Below are 15940 nucleotides of genomic sequence, written 5' to 3' on the forward strand. Positions count from 1 at the left end.
GTTCTTTGCTTAAAATGCGCGCTTTTCCTTCCTTCCGTGACGTCACGGCTTGTGATTGGTCGCGTGCCGCCCATGTGGCCGCGACGCGACCAATCACAGCAAGCCGTGACGTAATTTTCAGGTCCTCAATGCCTAATTCTAGGCATTCAGGAATTTAAAATTACGTTCCGGCTTGTGATTGGTCGCGTCGCCCATGTGACCGCGACGCGACCAATCACAAGCCGTGACGTCACGGGAGGCAGGAGACGCGCGCATTTTTAAAATTACGTCACGGCTTGTGATTGGTTGCGTGCCGCCCATGTGACCGCGACGCGACCAATCACAGCAAGCCGTTACGTAATTTCAGGTCCTGATGCCTATTTCTGCATTGAGGACCTGAAATTACGTCACGGCTTGCTGTGATTGGTCGCGTCGCGGTCACATGGGCGGCACGCAACCAATCACAAGCCGTGACGTAATTTTAAAAATGCGCGCGTCTCCTGCCTCCCGTGACGTCACGGCTTGTGATTGGTCGCGTCGCCCATGTGACCGCGACGCGACCAATCACAAGCCGGAACGTAATTTTAAATTCCTGAATGCCTAGAATTAGACATTGAGGACCTGAAAATTACGTCACGGCTTGCTGTGATTGGTCGTGTCGCGGCCACATGGGCGGCACGCGACCAATCAGAAGCCGTGACATCACGGAAGGAAGGAAAAGCACGCATTTTAAGCAAAGAACGCTGCCGGTTCCCTCGGTGAGGTCCAGGCTGCGTCGGAGAGGTGAGTATAGCAATATTTTTTAATTTTAATTCTTAATTTTACACATTAATGTTGTTTCGATACCGATACCCGATACCACAAAAGTATCGGATCTCGGTATCGGGATTCCGATACCCGCAAGTATCGGCCGATACCCGATACTTGCGGTATCGGAATGCTCAACACTAGTCTTCAGTAAACACCCATTGGACTTCGGACTGATAGAAGGGGTGGAATATACAATCTCCACCGGTGACCATCCCCCGATAAAAGAAAGATAAAGACCCATACCGCCCGCTCACTATCAATGCGCGAAGGACATGCTGAGAGAGATGAAACAGGCCGGGGTAATAAGAGATAGTTGTAGCCCTTGGGCGGCCCCTCTGGTGATTGTCAAAAAAAAGGACGGAACCATGAGAATGTGCGTAGACTACCGACGGATTAATAACATCACCCATAAAGACGCCTATCCCTTGCCTAGGATAGAAGAGTCCTTGACTGCTTTGAAATCTGCTAATTATTTTTCCACCTTAGACTTAACAAGCGGGTATTGGCAAGTCCCTGTGGCTGAGAGAGAGAAAGAAAAAACGGCATTCACCACACCAATGGGTCTAAGCGAATTTAATCGCATGCCGTTCGGACTCTGCAACGCATCCAGTACTTTCCAGCGACTGATGGAATGTTGCCTCGGACACAAGAACTTTGAGACCGTCCTCCTGTACCTAGATGATGTGATCGTCTACTCAAAGACTTACGAACAGCACTTAACAGACCTGGCAGAGGTGTTCGAAGCCTTATCCAAGTATGGTATGAAAATCAAACCATCCAAATGTCACCTTCTCAAGCCAAAGGTACAATACTTAGGGCACATCGTGAGTTTGGAGGGAGTAGCACCGGATCCCGAGAAAATAACTGCCATAAGGGATTGGCCAAGACCTACCAACGCAAAAGAAGTGAGGCAATTCTTGGGATTAGTGGGTTACTATCGTAGATTTATAAAAGGATTTACCAAATTGGCAGCGCCCTTGCAAGATACTTTGATAGGGCAGACGAAGAAACCTTCAAACCGAAACCCTCCTTTTCAGTGGAACGACGAAAGAGAAGACTCTTTTGAACAACTAAAGAAGGCACTAACCGGAGAAGAAGTTCTGGCGTACCCAGATTACCATCAACCTTTCATCCTCTACACCGATGCCAGTAATGTGGGATTGGGAGCGGTGCTGTCACAAAAGCAAGAAGGTCGGGAGAAAGTCATCGCCTTTGCAAGTAGAAAACTCCGGCCTACTGAAAGAAATTTTGAAAATTATAGTTCCTTCAAATTGGAGCTACTGGCAGTAGTTTGGGCTGTGACTGAACGTTTCAAACACTATTTAACCGGTGCAGAATTTATTGTCTATACTGACAACAATCCATTGACCCACCTAGACATGGCTAAATTAGGTGCGTTAGAACAGCGATGGATAGCCCGGTTATCTAATTACAACTTCGTGATCAAGTATCGAGCAGGTCGCAAGAATGGAAATGCCGATGCCCTATCCCGGATGCCACACTTGAGAGATGTAGAAGAAGAAACGGGGGAGCTTGAAAAAATTGAACTACCAGCCTTTCATCAGCCCAAGGCAAAACATCGTCAGTCAAATACCTATCAGAAACAACAAGAAGTGAATTTTAATCCGTTAGCACACCATAGATGGGCTGACACCCAAGATAGCAATCCGGCTGTGAAGATAGTGAATGAACTATTGACTGAGCAAAGTGCATATCCCGATGAGGATGCCCCAGAAGAGACGCATCAACTCTGGAAAGAGAGAGGCAAAATGTTCCTGTATCAAGGGAAACTCTGTAGAAGATACACCAATCCGAAAACACATGAATTGGTTTGGCAGATTATCGTGCCTAAACAAGATGTGAGGATGGTCTTCGAGGCTTACCACAATGGTGCTGGTCACTTTGGTTGGAAAAAGCTAGAAGTACTTCTGAGAGAAAGATTTTATTGGGTCGGAATGAGAAAATCAATCGAACAGTGGTGTAGAAATTGTGGCCCGTGCAACCTCAGAAGGAACGATCAAAAGAGCCAAAGAGCACCACTGCAGCCCATAATCACCAAACAACCACTTGAACTGGTAGCCATGGACCACGTGAAGTTGACACCGAGCCGGTCCGGTTAAGTCTATGCCTTGACCATCGTGGACCATTATTCGCGCTTCTTGGTAGTAGTACCTTTAAAAGATCTGACTGCAAAAACAGCAGCCAAAGCATTCCAAACATACTTTTGTAGACCCCATGGATATCCGGAACAGGTTCTCACTGACCAGGGTACAGCCTTTGAATCAGAGGTCTTCAGAGAATTCTGTAATATGTATGGTTGCAAAAAGATCCGGACGACGGCCTATCATCTGCAAACAAACGGCTTATGTGAGAAGATGAACCATATTGTGATAGACCTACTAAAGACTTTACCTGAAACGGAAAGGAATCAATGGCCAGAGAAATTGCCTGACTTGGTGGATCTGTATAATCATGTCCCGGTGAGCTCTACCAACTGCACCCCAGCTTATCTTATGCGTGCAAGACCCGGCCAATTGCCAATCGATCTAGAAATGGGAATTCTGAAACCAGACGCAGAAGTTCAAGACTCCAATTGGGATGTTGTACGGCAAAAGCAGTATCGCCAAGTACAAGAGAGTGTGGAAAGAAGCCTCCAGCAAACCAGAGAAAGACAAGAGCGAACTTTCAACCAGAATGCTCTAGCAACTCCATTAAGACCGGGTGATCAAGTACTCAAGAGGAATCGTCGAACCAATAAACTGGATAATCAGTGGGAAGCCGTACCCTACACAGTTTTACCAACAAGAATGGATAATCCTAAAATGTGTCTCATTAGCAAAAATGGAGGTTTAACATCTGTACTAGTGTCAAGAGACAATCTTAAATTATGTCCGGAAAGTTGAAAGAGCCAGAAGTTGTCCAGCCAGAATCAGAAGTTATTCAACCCATACAGGTTCAACCAGTAAAGGAAAAAGAGGAGGAAATGTATCACACCTGTATAGGAGACTTTCCCAAAACCCTACTAACATACCATGGTGCAGTAGTGGTTCCCATGGTGGCCTTTTATCCAACACCGAACCCAATATTAGAAGTCCCAAGACAGGAAGAGGCTGACCCCATACTACAAGAGGTTCCAGGTCAGGAATAACAGATTCCTGATCAGAGTGATCCCATTCACGGTGGACTTGCCAACCCCATAGTGGTGGAATTATCTTTAGCAGAGAGGGCAGATACTATATCCGCAGTAGACAGTAGTACACCACATAAAGAGACACCGCTATTACGTAGATCCCAGCATAGTACCCAGGGTCAATTACCGGCCAGGTATGCGGATTACCAACTATAAGACTATAGTCATTGTTATCGTTCTGTAACGTTTAAGCCCAGTCCTACAGAGACTTACCTGTATGAACTTTTTGCATATTCTTGAACTTTTTATCAGCCCGGAAACACTAAATCAAAGCTCCGGAAAGACTGCTTTGTGAACTTTGCTTTCTAGTACCTTCAAGGATAGAACTGTATTAATGGACGCTATTTGAAGTGACTTTTTACAGAATCCCATTTTTTCTGTTTCTTTGAGTGGTTTTTGTAACTTTTCATTTTTAAGACTCTGTACATATCAATTGTTATTTCAAAATGTTATCGTCCCACAGTCCCGGAGTACTGTTCTTAACTAAGGGGGAATGTGGCGCCCCTATGGGTATTTGCCACAAAAATAGTTATTGACACCAAATACAAATATTAAAATAGCAAGACTGCACTACCATCTCCGGCCAGAAGGGGGAGCTCCAGAGACTCCCCTTGATCTATGCTGGTCTGAGAAAAAGATTGGCAGTTGGGCTAAGGAGCTAGTAGTGAGAGGTCATACAAGTGAGGAAAAGGAGAATAGAGCAAAAAGGACATTGTGAGAACCGGGTAACATTAATCGTTATCCAGAATAGGCGCAGAGACGGATACCGGATCCGTGGCTATATTGATTATATATAATATAACAACCGGAAAGACGTGAGGTGATATCAGCTTCACTAGGGTCGGATGCAGCAACAGACAGAGTTCAGTGGTACTCCCTGCGGGAGTAAACCGATAAAAGGACTCGGGTTGCCCGTCGAACCAAGACCCAGATGGGACGGATTGGGTCGGCAGCCAGTTCACATACAGCAGCAGGGCCGTATAGAAATTGCGCATAATAAGAGATGGAAATCCTGACAGGGTCAAGATAATTCAGAGTTTTCATACAGACTCCGGTGACAGTACTGATTGCAAATCCCTTTATATTGAAGTAAACTGGTTAAACGTTTCGGTGCTTCAGTCTTTCATTTGGATAATAGTCATCTATCCGGAATTGGGATCATCACTGCTGAGAAGACCTACTGTCGATCAAGTAAGTGCCTGTTCCTTCATAATATCCCTTACAATGTGCACTGCCTGAGACCACAGCATCGGGTCAAGCCACTCGTGACATCCCCCTCAAGAGACAGATCTCATTGGTCTGGTGCTGGGTACCTCGGTCTCCCGGGCGTCACAACAACAATTCCAGTACTGTATTAAAATCATTATTTTTAAATTATAATATAGAAAACCCCTAATAATTCACAATTATTAATTAACTAGATTGTGGCCCGACTCTAACGCATCAGGTATTCTAGAATATGCATGTCCCCGTAGTATATGGACAATGATGATTCCAGAATTCGCGGCAGACTGTGCCCGTCGCTGATTGGTCGAGGCAACCTTTATGACATCATCGTCGCCATGGCAACCATTATGACATCTACGTCGATACTGTGCCCGTCGCTGATTGGTCGAGGCCTGGCGGCCTCGACCAATCAGACGCGGGATTTCCAGGACAGACAGACAGACAGAAAAACCCTTAGACAATTATATATATAGACTAGATGGTGGCCCGATTCTAACGCATCGGGTATTCTAGAATATGCATGTCCACGTAGTATATTGCCCAGCTACATAGTATATTGCCCAGTCACGTAGTATATTGCCCAGCGACGTAGTATATTGCCCAGTCACGTAGTATATTGCCCAGCGATGTAGTATATTGCCCTGACACGTAGTGTATTGCCCAGCTACCTAGTATACAGCACAGCTACATAGTATATTGCACAGAGCCACATAGTATATTGCACAGTTTTGTAGTATATTGCCCAGCCTTGTAGTATATTGTCCAGCCACGTAGTATATTGCCCAGCCTTGTAGTATACAGCAGAGCCACGTAGGATATTGCCCAGTGACGTAGTATATTACCGAGGCACGTATGTGACAGGTCCAAAAAATAAAAAATAAACATACTCACCTAACGATCCGAGGGCCCCTTGTAGTGTATGATACTCACCATTCTTGTCGCTGCTCCTCCGCGTCCCGCCTCTCCTCTTCGTGGGATCCTGTGCAGATGGTAGTGCTCGGCTTCAGGAAAATGGCCGCGGGATGCCGCGCGTGCGCAGATCGAGATCGCGGTGGCCATTTTCCTGAAGCCGAGTTCCATTGCAAGTGCCAGGGCTGGTGGGAGCAGGACCTATGAAGACATCGTGGTCACATGACCGTGACGTCACAGAAGGTCCTTGCCGCACACCAGCCCTGGGACGGGACCTCACCACAAGCTGATGGTTGTAATGGAGCGGTCCGGGGAGCGTGGCGAGGAGCAAGAAAGGTGGCGGAGGGCGAGTATAGCAGGTTTTTTTTTTTTTTATTATTATTTTTAACATTACATTTTGTACTATTGATGCCGCATAGGCAGCGTCAATAGTACAAAGTTGGGGACACACAGGGTTAATAGCAGCAGTTACGGAGTGCGTTACCCGCGGCATAACGCGGTCTGTTACCGCCGGCATTAACCCTTTGTGAGCGGTGTATGCGGGCGCTGGGCAGTGAGTGCGGGGAGTAAGGAGCGGCCATTTTTTTCTGGACTGTGCGCGTCGCTGATTGGTCGCGGCAGCCATGACAGGCAGCTGGCGAGACCAATCAGCGAACGAATAACGGTGACAGAAAGACAGAAGGACAGATGGAAGTGACCCTTAGACAATTATATAGTAGATGTTCATGGGTGGTAAACATTCATTACATGCAACAATTTCATTTTGCCCATTATGTTTTTTTCTATCATACTGAAAAGCATATCTCACAACCATAATGTACCTCCCGCAAATAATCTCTTCATACTTTGTTTTCTATTTCCCACATTAACTCAGCACACGTGATGAAATCACCTGTCTTAAAGTCTCAGCACAAACCATAGTTTTTACTATTATTAACTGTCAGAGTAATGGGCGGATTTCCGGTGCAATTGCGGAAAGTGCATGGTAAATGCCACTGTCAGCGTTAGACATTGGCATTTAACGGGTCAATAGCCATGGGTGGAGCGCGATTCCACCCTTGGCTGTTCTGGGCACATGTCAGCTGTTCAAAACAGCTGACATGTGCCGGGAAAGATGTGGGCTCACCGCCAGAACCCACATCAAAGGGAGGGTGTCTGATATTGGCGTACTGTTATGCCCGATGTTGAAAAGGGGTTAAAAAGCCCAAATTTAAAGATTCTTCCTATTCATCTGTGTTGAAAAATGACTTGGCTGTTCATATGTCTCATCTTTTCATTGTTTTTCATTAACTTACGGTTTTAAAAAAGGATTTAAAAGAAATTACCTGACTATCGTTCAAGCATTTTTCACTATTAATCTGCTCTACTATTTACAAGAGAATTCAATTGGAAGGCTGCAAAAATGCACAAAGACACCTGGGGATCACTTTGAGCACTGTTTTTCAGCGTTTCACTTCATAAAATGCCTTTGTTTTATTAATTGTTTAATGGAATTGGAAAAAAATACTTTGTAAAATGCACTTTAAAATGATTAAAAAACATTTACAGAGCAACAAAATGTTCAAGGAAATGATAAAAGAAATTATTGAAGACAAAAAACACCACATTGGAGCATTTTCTGAAGCATTTTCCACTTGAAAAACTCAGTTTTTGACTGCATCAAAAAAAATCAGTGTGCTGAAACTTTTACAAAACTATTTATACGTGTAAAAAACTAAATCTTCATATATCATCTTATACAGTATGTGATACATATAGTAAAGAAGCCCCTCTTAATACAGTCTCCAGCAAACAGTGATCGCAGATGTCATATAGTATTTCATATCTAGGTATTATTCACAAGTACAAAACAGACGAAAATCCATCATGATTAAGGGTGCGTAGCCACCTGAAACGCATTGATGTAGCATATCATGTAACTTAAAACGCTGATGCTGTTTTACCCTCTGCTGAGCACTTTTGGTGAATAAAGAAAGAAGTTTGTTCACAAGTTCGTTGAGCGGGATTTTCTTCTGCTTTGTGCATTTCCTGTGCTCCGAAAACCTAAGGATGTCTATTACGGTGATCTGAACTTATTTCCATTATTCACAAATGCCATGCTGAGGAAAAATGCACATTTCATCTATAAATTGTGCAACAAAAACATGGTAGTTCACAGTAAAATGTGCATGTTTTTCTGCTTGATTTTAATTGCAGAGCACACTATCAGGATGAGCAAATGGTGCCTCAATAAATAAATGATGCATACCATTAATGCAACCAGTGCTACCCTACAGGGAAGAGGTAGGATGACCAAGTTCTACTCCCAAAGCTCATGGAATGTGCATTATGATTGGCCCATACATTGATCTTGCATAAGGACTGTCTTCTGTGTCTGTTCCAGCCTCAATATATTAGTGTCTTATCCAAAATCCTTTATGTTAGCTCTTTATATAATTTACCACTCCAATCCCTTGTAGTGTTGAACAAATAGTCCCCAAATATCATTATCAAAGGATTTTACCATGCATATAATTGCATGCATATGCTAAATTGCATATTCAGACAAAGAGCAAAAAACTACTCAAAAATATAATTGAACTACCGGAGAAACTAGAGTCAAATGCCAGTAATTGCAAAACATACTGAAACTTTATTAAATCACATGTACAAACAATAAAATCAGTTTTGTGCACAAAATGTACACAATTCCATGAGCAATTAGTAAATAATATAACAGTATGAGGTAAGTGAAGTAAAATTCCAAGAAAAATGAGTACCGGTGCGCCTTATCAGTGCATATGGGCTATAGTGCAAATGCAGCTTACTGTGGCATAAATAGATCTGGTGCTTGACACCACTTATATAGAGGAAGCTACGGTTGGATAATAAATTGCTCAGTGTTAGGCTGTGCTCAAACTAATAGAGAGCATCTGAGTCATGCAAATCCCTGTGGATATATAACACCTACACCAGTCTCAGCCACTAAACATGGTCTGAAGAATCCAAACAACCCATAATAGCTTACTTAATCAACCTGTTAGTGTCTAACATATTGGCCACAGAAAGCAAAAGTTGAACAATAGTATTTACCCATATTGGTGCAAAGACAGGCGTCCCGGACCTCACTCCCCAACGCACATTTCAGTGCGAAATCACCTTCTTCAGGGGGCATGGTTTTACCAATAGACTGTCCCTCCTTATATGTCAGATGTAACGAATCACCTGGTATGAGGACACCAATGAGGGTAACCTGTCCGCGCATGCGCACAGGGCAATGTCCGTCAGAGCACTCTCATCAACGTCCCCGCCCTGCAATCAGGTCACGTGGGGCAGCCGGCGCCAGCCCACACCATGCAGCCAAACAAAACAGAGAGGGGGTGATGGACCAGAGTGATAAGCAAATATGGCGAATGCGCACGCGCATAGGGACACCATCGCGGCAAATAGCAGGTAATACATCATTATGACTAACCAATTCTATATATAATTAAACATCAAAAAGTAACATAAAGCATTACATGGGAAAAGTTGATATTGCACAAACGCCAAAATCATGCACAGTGTGCAAATACATTGCGCAAGCACACAGCAAGCGGAACCCACAGAGAGACCCAGCGCACCAGCACACCGAGGTCCCGTAACCAGGTCCTTGTAGTGTTGTAGCAACATGTCCTATAACACTTAATACCTTCTTATCAATAGAATTACTGTGGATTGGTTCGTAAGACCAGGTACATTGTTACGCCAATAGTCTGTTGCTGAATAGCATGAGGCAAATGCAACCTCACGCATGGTCTACTATCCAAAAAGAGAACCATCGGGACTGCTGGCTGATGGACAAGATTCTACAAATACATATACATCACCTCTACTAATTATTCTTCTCGTTCCATTTTGTGAGTATTCAAATAGACTCATTTATGCAGTATCAGAGAAACAAACTTATCTGAATGTTTTATATTAAATAGTGAAAATTCAAGCACATAAACTATTTTCAAAAAAGTACTTACATTCACTGGAGTCTCCTGATATACTGGTTCACGGGCACCAAACGTGGCATATCATGGGGAAAAATAGGGTGTTTATCAATCTCTTGCAGAGTGTAATTAGATGATCCACGTTACAAAACTTTAGTCCCTCTAAGCTCTTTGCACTGAATGGCACCAACCTGTAAATAAAAGAGTATCTGTTTATTATGCATTGCACATGAAGATTGTCTATCCACTGATCTAGTTGAGATATATATTCTACAGTCATGGCCGTAAGTGATGGCACCCTTGAAATTGTTCTAGAAATGAAGTATGGTATTTGTCCCAGACAATTATTTCCATTACATATTTTTGTTATACGCATTCTTATTTCCTTTGTGTGTATTGTAACTACACAAAAAAACAGGGAAAAAAGGCAAATTAGACATAATTTCAAACAAAACCCCCAAAATTGGCCTGACAAAATTGTTGTCACCCTCAACTTAATATTTTCTTGCACACAATTGGGAATAAATACAGTGGGGAAAAAAGTATTTAGTCAGCCACAAATTGTGCAAATTCTCCCATTTAAATGAGAGAGGCCTGTAATTGACATCATAGGTAGACTACAGCTATTAGAGTAAAAATTGAGAAAACAAATCTAGAAAATCACCTTGTCTGATTTGGCAAGATTTATTTTTCAAATTATGGTGAAAACAAGTATTTGATCACCAAAAAAACATGCAAGATTTCTGGCTCTCACAGACCTGTAACTTCTTCTTTAAGAGGCTCCTCTGTCCTCCACTGATTACCTGTAGTATTGGCACCTGTTTGATCTTTTTATCAGTATAAAAAACACCTGTCCACAACCTTAAACAGTCACACTCCAAGCTCCACTATGGTTAAGACCAAAGAGCTGTCGAAGGACACCAGAAACAAAATTGTAGCCCTGCACCAGGCTGGGAAGACTGAGTCTGTAATAGGCAAGCAGCTTGGTGTGATGAAATCAACAGTGGGAGCAATAATAAGAAAATGGAACACATACAAGACCACTGAAAATCTCCCTCGAGCTGGGGCTTCACGCAAAATCTCACCCTGTGGGGTCAAAATGATCACAAGAACGGTGAGCAAAAATCCCATCACCACACGGGGGACCCAGTGAATGACCTGCATAGAGCTGGGACCACCGTAACAAAGGCTATCATCATTAACACACTATTCTGCCAGGGACTCACAGCCTGCAGTGCCAGACGTGTCCCCTGCTTAAGCTAATACCTGTCCAGGCCCATCTGAAATATGCCAGAGAGCATTTGGATTATCCAGAAGGGTATTGGGAGAATGTCATGTGGTCTGATGAAACCAAAGTAGAACTGTATGGTAGAAACAAAACTTGTTGTGTTTGGAGGAGACAGATTGCTGAGTTGCATCCAAAGAACACCATAGCAACTGTGAAGCATGGGGGTTGAAACATCATGCTTTGGGGCTGTTTTTTTGCAAAGGGACCAGGATGACTGATCTGTTTACCTGAAAGAATGAATGGGGCTATGTATTGTGAGATTTTGAGTACAAACCTCCTTCCATCAGCAAGCATTGAAGATGAAATGTGGATGGGTCTTTCTGCATGATAATGATCCCAAGCACACCGCCAGGGCTACAAAGTAGTGGCTTCGTAAGAAGCATAGGAATGTCCTGGAGTGGCCTAGCCAATCTCCGCAGAAAACCTTTGGAGTGAGTTGAAAGTCCGTGTTGCCCAGCGACAGGCCCAAAACATCACTGCTCTAGAGGAGATCTGCATGGAAGAATGGGTCAATATACCACCAACAGTGTGTACCAACCTTGTCAAAACTTACAGAAAATGTTTGACCTCTGTCATTGAAACCAAAGGATATATAACAAAATATTGAGATGAACTTTAGTTAATGACCAGATTTTCCACCATAATTTGAAAAATAAATCTTGCCAAACCAGACAAGCTGATTTTCTGGATTTGTTTTCTTAATTTTTACTCTCAAAGTTGTGGTCTACCTATGATGTCAATTACAGGCCTATCTCATCTTTTTAAGTGGGAGAACTTGCACAATTGGTGGATGACTAAATACTTTTTTCCCCCACTGTAACGGCAATCAATTGCTTCCTACAACTATCAACAAGCTTCTTACACCTCTCAACTGGAATTATGGACCAATGTTCTGCAAACTGCTCCATGTCTCTCATATTTGAAGGGTGCCTTCTCCCAATATCAATTTTAAGATCTCTCCACAAATGTTCACTGGGATTTAGATCCAAACTGACTGCTGGCCACTGAACTCCCCAGCCATTTAATCCATCCATTCCTGGGTGCTTCTTGAAATATGTTTGGGGTCATTGTCCTGCTGGAAGACCCATGACATAGGATGCAATCTTGTTTAGATTATGCATCATTGAAAAAAGAATATCAAGACCTCTGGATATGGACTTGTAACCTTGAGATTGCTGATATCTTTCAACCATTTTGATTCTCAAGTCCTCAGACTGTTCTCTTCTCCTTTTTCTATTCTCTATGATTAGTGTGTCAAGCACAAACATACATTGCAAAGATTGAGTCAACGTCTCCCTTTTTTGTCTGGTTCCAGGATTTTCATATTGCCCACACCTGTTACTTACCACAGATGTATTTGAATAAGCATCACATGCTTGAAACAAAGTTGTTTACGCACAATTTTAGAAAGGTGACAACAATTCTGCATGGCCCAGTTTGTTTTTGTTTTTTTATAAAATTATGTACAATTTGCCTTTTTTCTATTTTTTTTATTTTGTTGTGTTTTCCCAATACATAAGGAAATAAACATGTGTGTGCAGTGCTATGTAAAGGGTTGGGCACCCTTGGTTAAGCAAGTTGAAGATGAAATGATCTCTAAAGGCCTATATTTAAAGATGACACATTCCCCTTGTACTTTAGGCAACATATATATATTTCATGGATCCACGCATTCCTTGACTGCGACACGACAAAAACACTGGTGCATGCCCTTATCATCTCCCTCCTTGAATACTGCAACCTCCTACTCTCTGGCCTCCCCTCTAGCACCACTCCAATCCATCGTATACTCTGCGCTGCCTGACTAATCTATCTGTCTCCCCGCTATTCCCCAGCCTCTCCTCTATGCCAAGCCCTTCACTGGCTTCCTATCGCCCAGAGACTCCAGTTCAAAACCCTTACAATAACATACAAAGCCATCCACAACCTGTCTCCTCCATACATCTGTGACATGGTCTCCCGGTACTTACCTACATGCAACCTCCGATCCTATCAAGATCTCCTTCTCTACTCCCCTATCATCTCTTCTTCCCACAACCGCATCCAAGATTCTTCCATGCATCCCCCATACTCTGGAACTCTCTACCCCAACACATCAGACTCTCGCCTGCCATAGAAACCTTCAAAAAAAGAACCTGAAGACTCACCTCTTCTGACAAGCCTACAGCCTGCAGTGATCCTCAACCTACTGAACCGCCACACAACCACCTCTAGCCTCTCCTAGTGTATCCTCACCCATCCCCTGCAGACTGTGAGCCCTCACAGGCAGGGTCCCCCCTCCTTATGTACTCGTGTACCTTGTTTTTTGCTCATGTTTAATGTATTTTGTCTCTGTTTGCCCCCTTTTTCACATGTAAAGCGCCATGGAATAAATGGCTCTATAAAAATGTATAATAATATATATATAATAATATATACTGTATGCATTTTTAAAATTACTGAAGGGAATATGGGCTGAATTAAAAGTTTAAGCACTCTTGAAGATTTTTGTGCTCTGATAACTTTGACCAAGGCTTTAGATCTTAGTCTGTTAGGGTTATTGCTAGTTATGGACGAACCCCTGGATGTTTGGGTCCATCGGGGTTTGCAAAACAGTTAAAAAAAATGTTTGGTTAGGGTACCAGATAAGCACCTGAACCCGGACCTCATTCACTTGAATGGGGGGGTCTGAACATCCAATGTTTGCCACTTTGTAATGTGCATGACAGTGTGGCAAACCGTGCCTCTGATCAGCATTAAAATCATCACTGCCGTTGAGAGAGTCGCGGTTCCCACATTGTCAAACGATTGCAGCTGTGATCAATTGTAAAATGTTTACCACCGGTAACTGGCATCGTCTGATGAGACTACCACTACCATGAGCCTATTCCTGCTGCCACCGTTAACAGCGAGAGCAGGTGGTGACTGATGGGAGTGCTCATGAGCCAGCTCCTGTGCTATAATAATTACTTTTTTTTTAAAAGCGTGGGTTCCCCTGTATTTTTGATAATAAGCCAGTTAAAACTGACAGCTGTGGGCTGCAAAACTCAGCTGTCAGCTTTAGCAAGGTTGGTTGTCAAGAATATTATTATTATTTAATAAATAATTTTAAAAATTGGTGTTGGTCCCCCTCATTTTTGAAAACCAGCCAACCTAAAGCAGACAGCTAGGGGGCTGGTATTCTCAGGTTGGTAAGGGGCCATGGATATTTGCCCCCTTAGCCTAAAAATAGCAGCTTGCAACTGCACCAGGAAAGGCACATCTATGAGGGTATACAGGCGCTGGCCCTACTTTATATGGGGAAAGCCTGGTGACCATTTCCCTTTAACTTATTCTTGGGATCTCATTAAGTTTCCAGTGATTACATACCATAGTTACATAGGAAATTTGAAAAATGACTGTATAGTTCAACTTTCATTAAAAATAACATTTGCTAAGCATATAACCCATCCCATTCTCCTAAACATAGGGTGGGCAACACTCCACTAAATATATGAACATGCAGAACAATTAGGTAGAAGCACTCGCGAAACGTGCTTCGGCGTTTGTGAGGTGCAGCGTGTAACTTGGCACTATACACGGGAAGCAGGAAGCGGCACACAGATTCAGGTAACATGTATTGATCAGGGTTTGCAACTCTTTGATTTTTGCTGATTGTTAGATGTAGCCATTATGGTTGATGATACGGTGATTGTTGGGACTATGTAAACATCGCTCACATGGTTCAACTGCTATTTACCTGTGATATGCATACTGTGCATCTGCACTCTAGATACTTGCTCCTCCGTTTGCTATTGCTGTTTGTTCCTCTAGATTAATTATTTATGTGTAATGTTAGGGTATGTTTCCACTGTCAGGATGGCCGGCGGTATCGCCGCAGCGGCGAAGCCGCTCGGCGCTAAGCCCCGCCCCCTTTCTGGGACGCGATCATGCCGGATGTGTTAACTCTTCACATCCGGGATGATCGCTCTCTCCCATAGCGCCCTGTGATATGCCTTGCGGGGACGCTGCGTCCCCGCAAGGTGTACGGACATGCTGCGATCTGAAAAGACGCGCAGCATGTCTGTAGTCGCAGGGCCGCCGCGTGCGGGTTTCCACGCATAGTGGAGACGGGATTTCATAAAATCCCCTCCACTATGCTGGAACATCTGGACGCTGCTTGTTTGACGCTGCAGCTCTGCGCAGCGTCAAACAAGCAGCATTTCCTGACCGTGGAAACATACCCTTATTCGGATATTGCAGCATTTGTGCATTGGCACTTTAGATTACAATTTGTAATTTGACTCGGATATTGCAGCATTTATGCATTTGCACTTTAGATTACTATTTGCTTCACCCAAAAGGGATATTCCCGTATAATTTACAAGTTATGGGTGAGGACTTTATGTGAATATAACTCTTAATATCCATAGGCAGCATGTCACATTTACTTAGGAGCATTAAAGAATTTGCAGTCTCCCCTGTCTCTCTATGGATATATACAGTATATGTATGTGCTTTAGCTGACCTCCTGCGGGCTATTGATCTTGGTTTAGAGGCACTATTTTAATTTTGTGTGTATATTTTTATATAAGTCTAAATAAAGGAAAAAAACTTTTA

At 43.2% G+C, this 15940-nt stretch overlaps 1 protein-coding gene across 6 annotated transcripts in view; it reads right to left on the reverse strand.

The window, feature by feature from the left end:
• The window catches only part of LOC143782270 (poly(rC)-binding protein 3-like), a 2306623-nt gene that overhangs the window by 1253889 nt on the left and 1036794 nt on the right, over window positions 1-15940 (reverse strand). For 5 of the 6 annotated variants that reach the window (XM_077269554.1, XM_077269555.1, XM_077269553.1 and 2 more), the window contains exon 3: window positions 10108-10265. The gene's annotated coding sequence lies outside the window, so the exon portion shown is untranslated. Of the gene's footprint in view, window positions 1-10107; window positions 10266-15940 lie in introns of those variants that run through there. The other variant, XM_077269548.1, reaches the window with a different exon arrangement.

The sequence above is a fragment of the Ranitomeya variabilis genome, chromosome 6, assembly GCF_051348905.1.
Source record: "Ranitomeya variabilis isolate aRanVar5 chromosome 6, aRanVar5.hap1, whole genome shotgun sequence".
NCBI classification, from domain to species: domain Eukaryota; kingdom Metazoa; phylum Chordata; class Amphibia; order Anura; family Dendrobatidae; genus Ranitomeya; species Ranitomeya variabilis.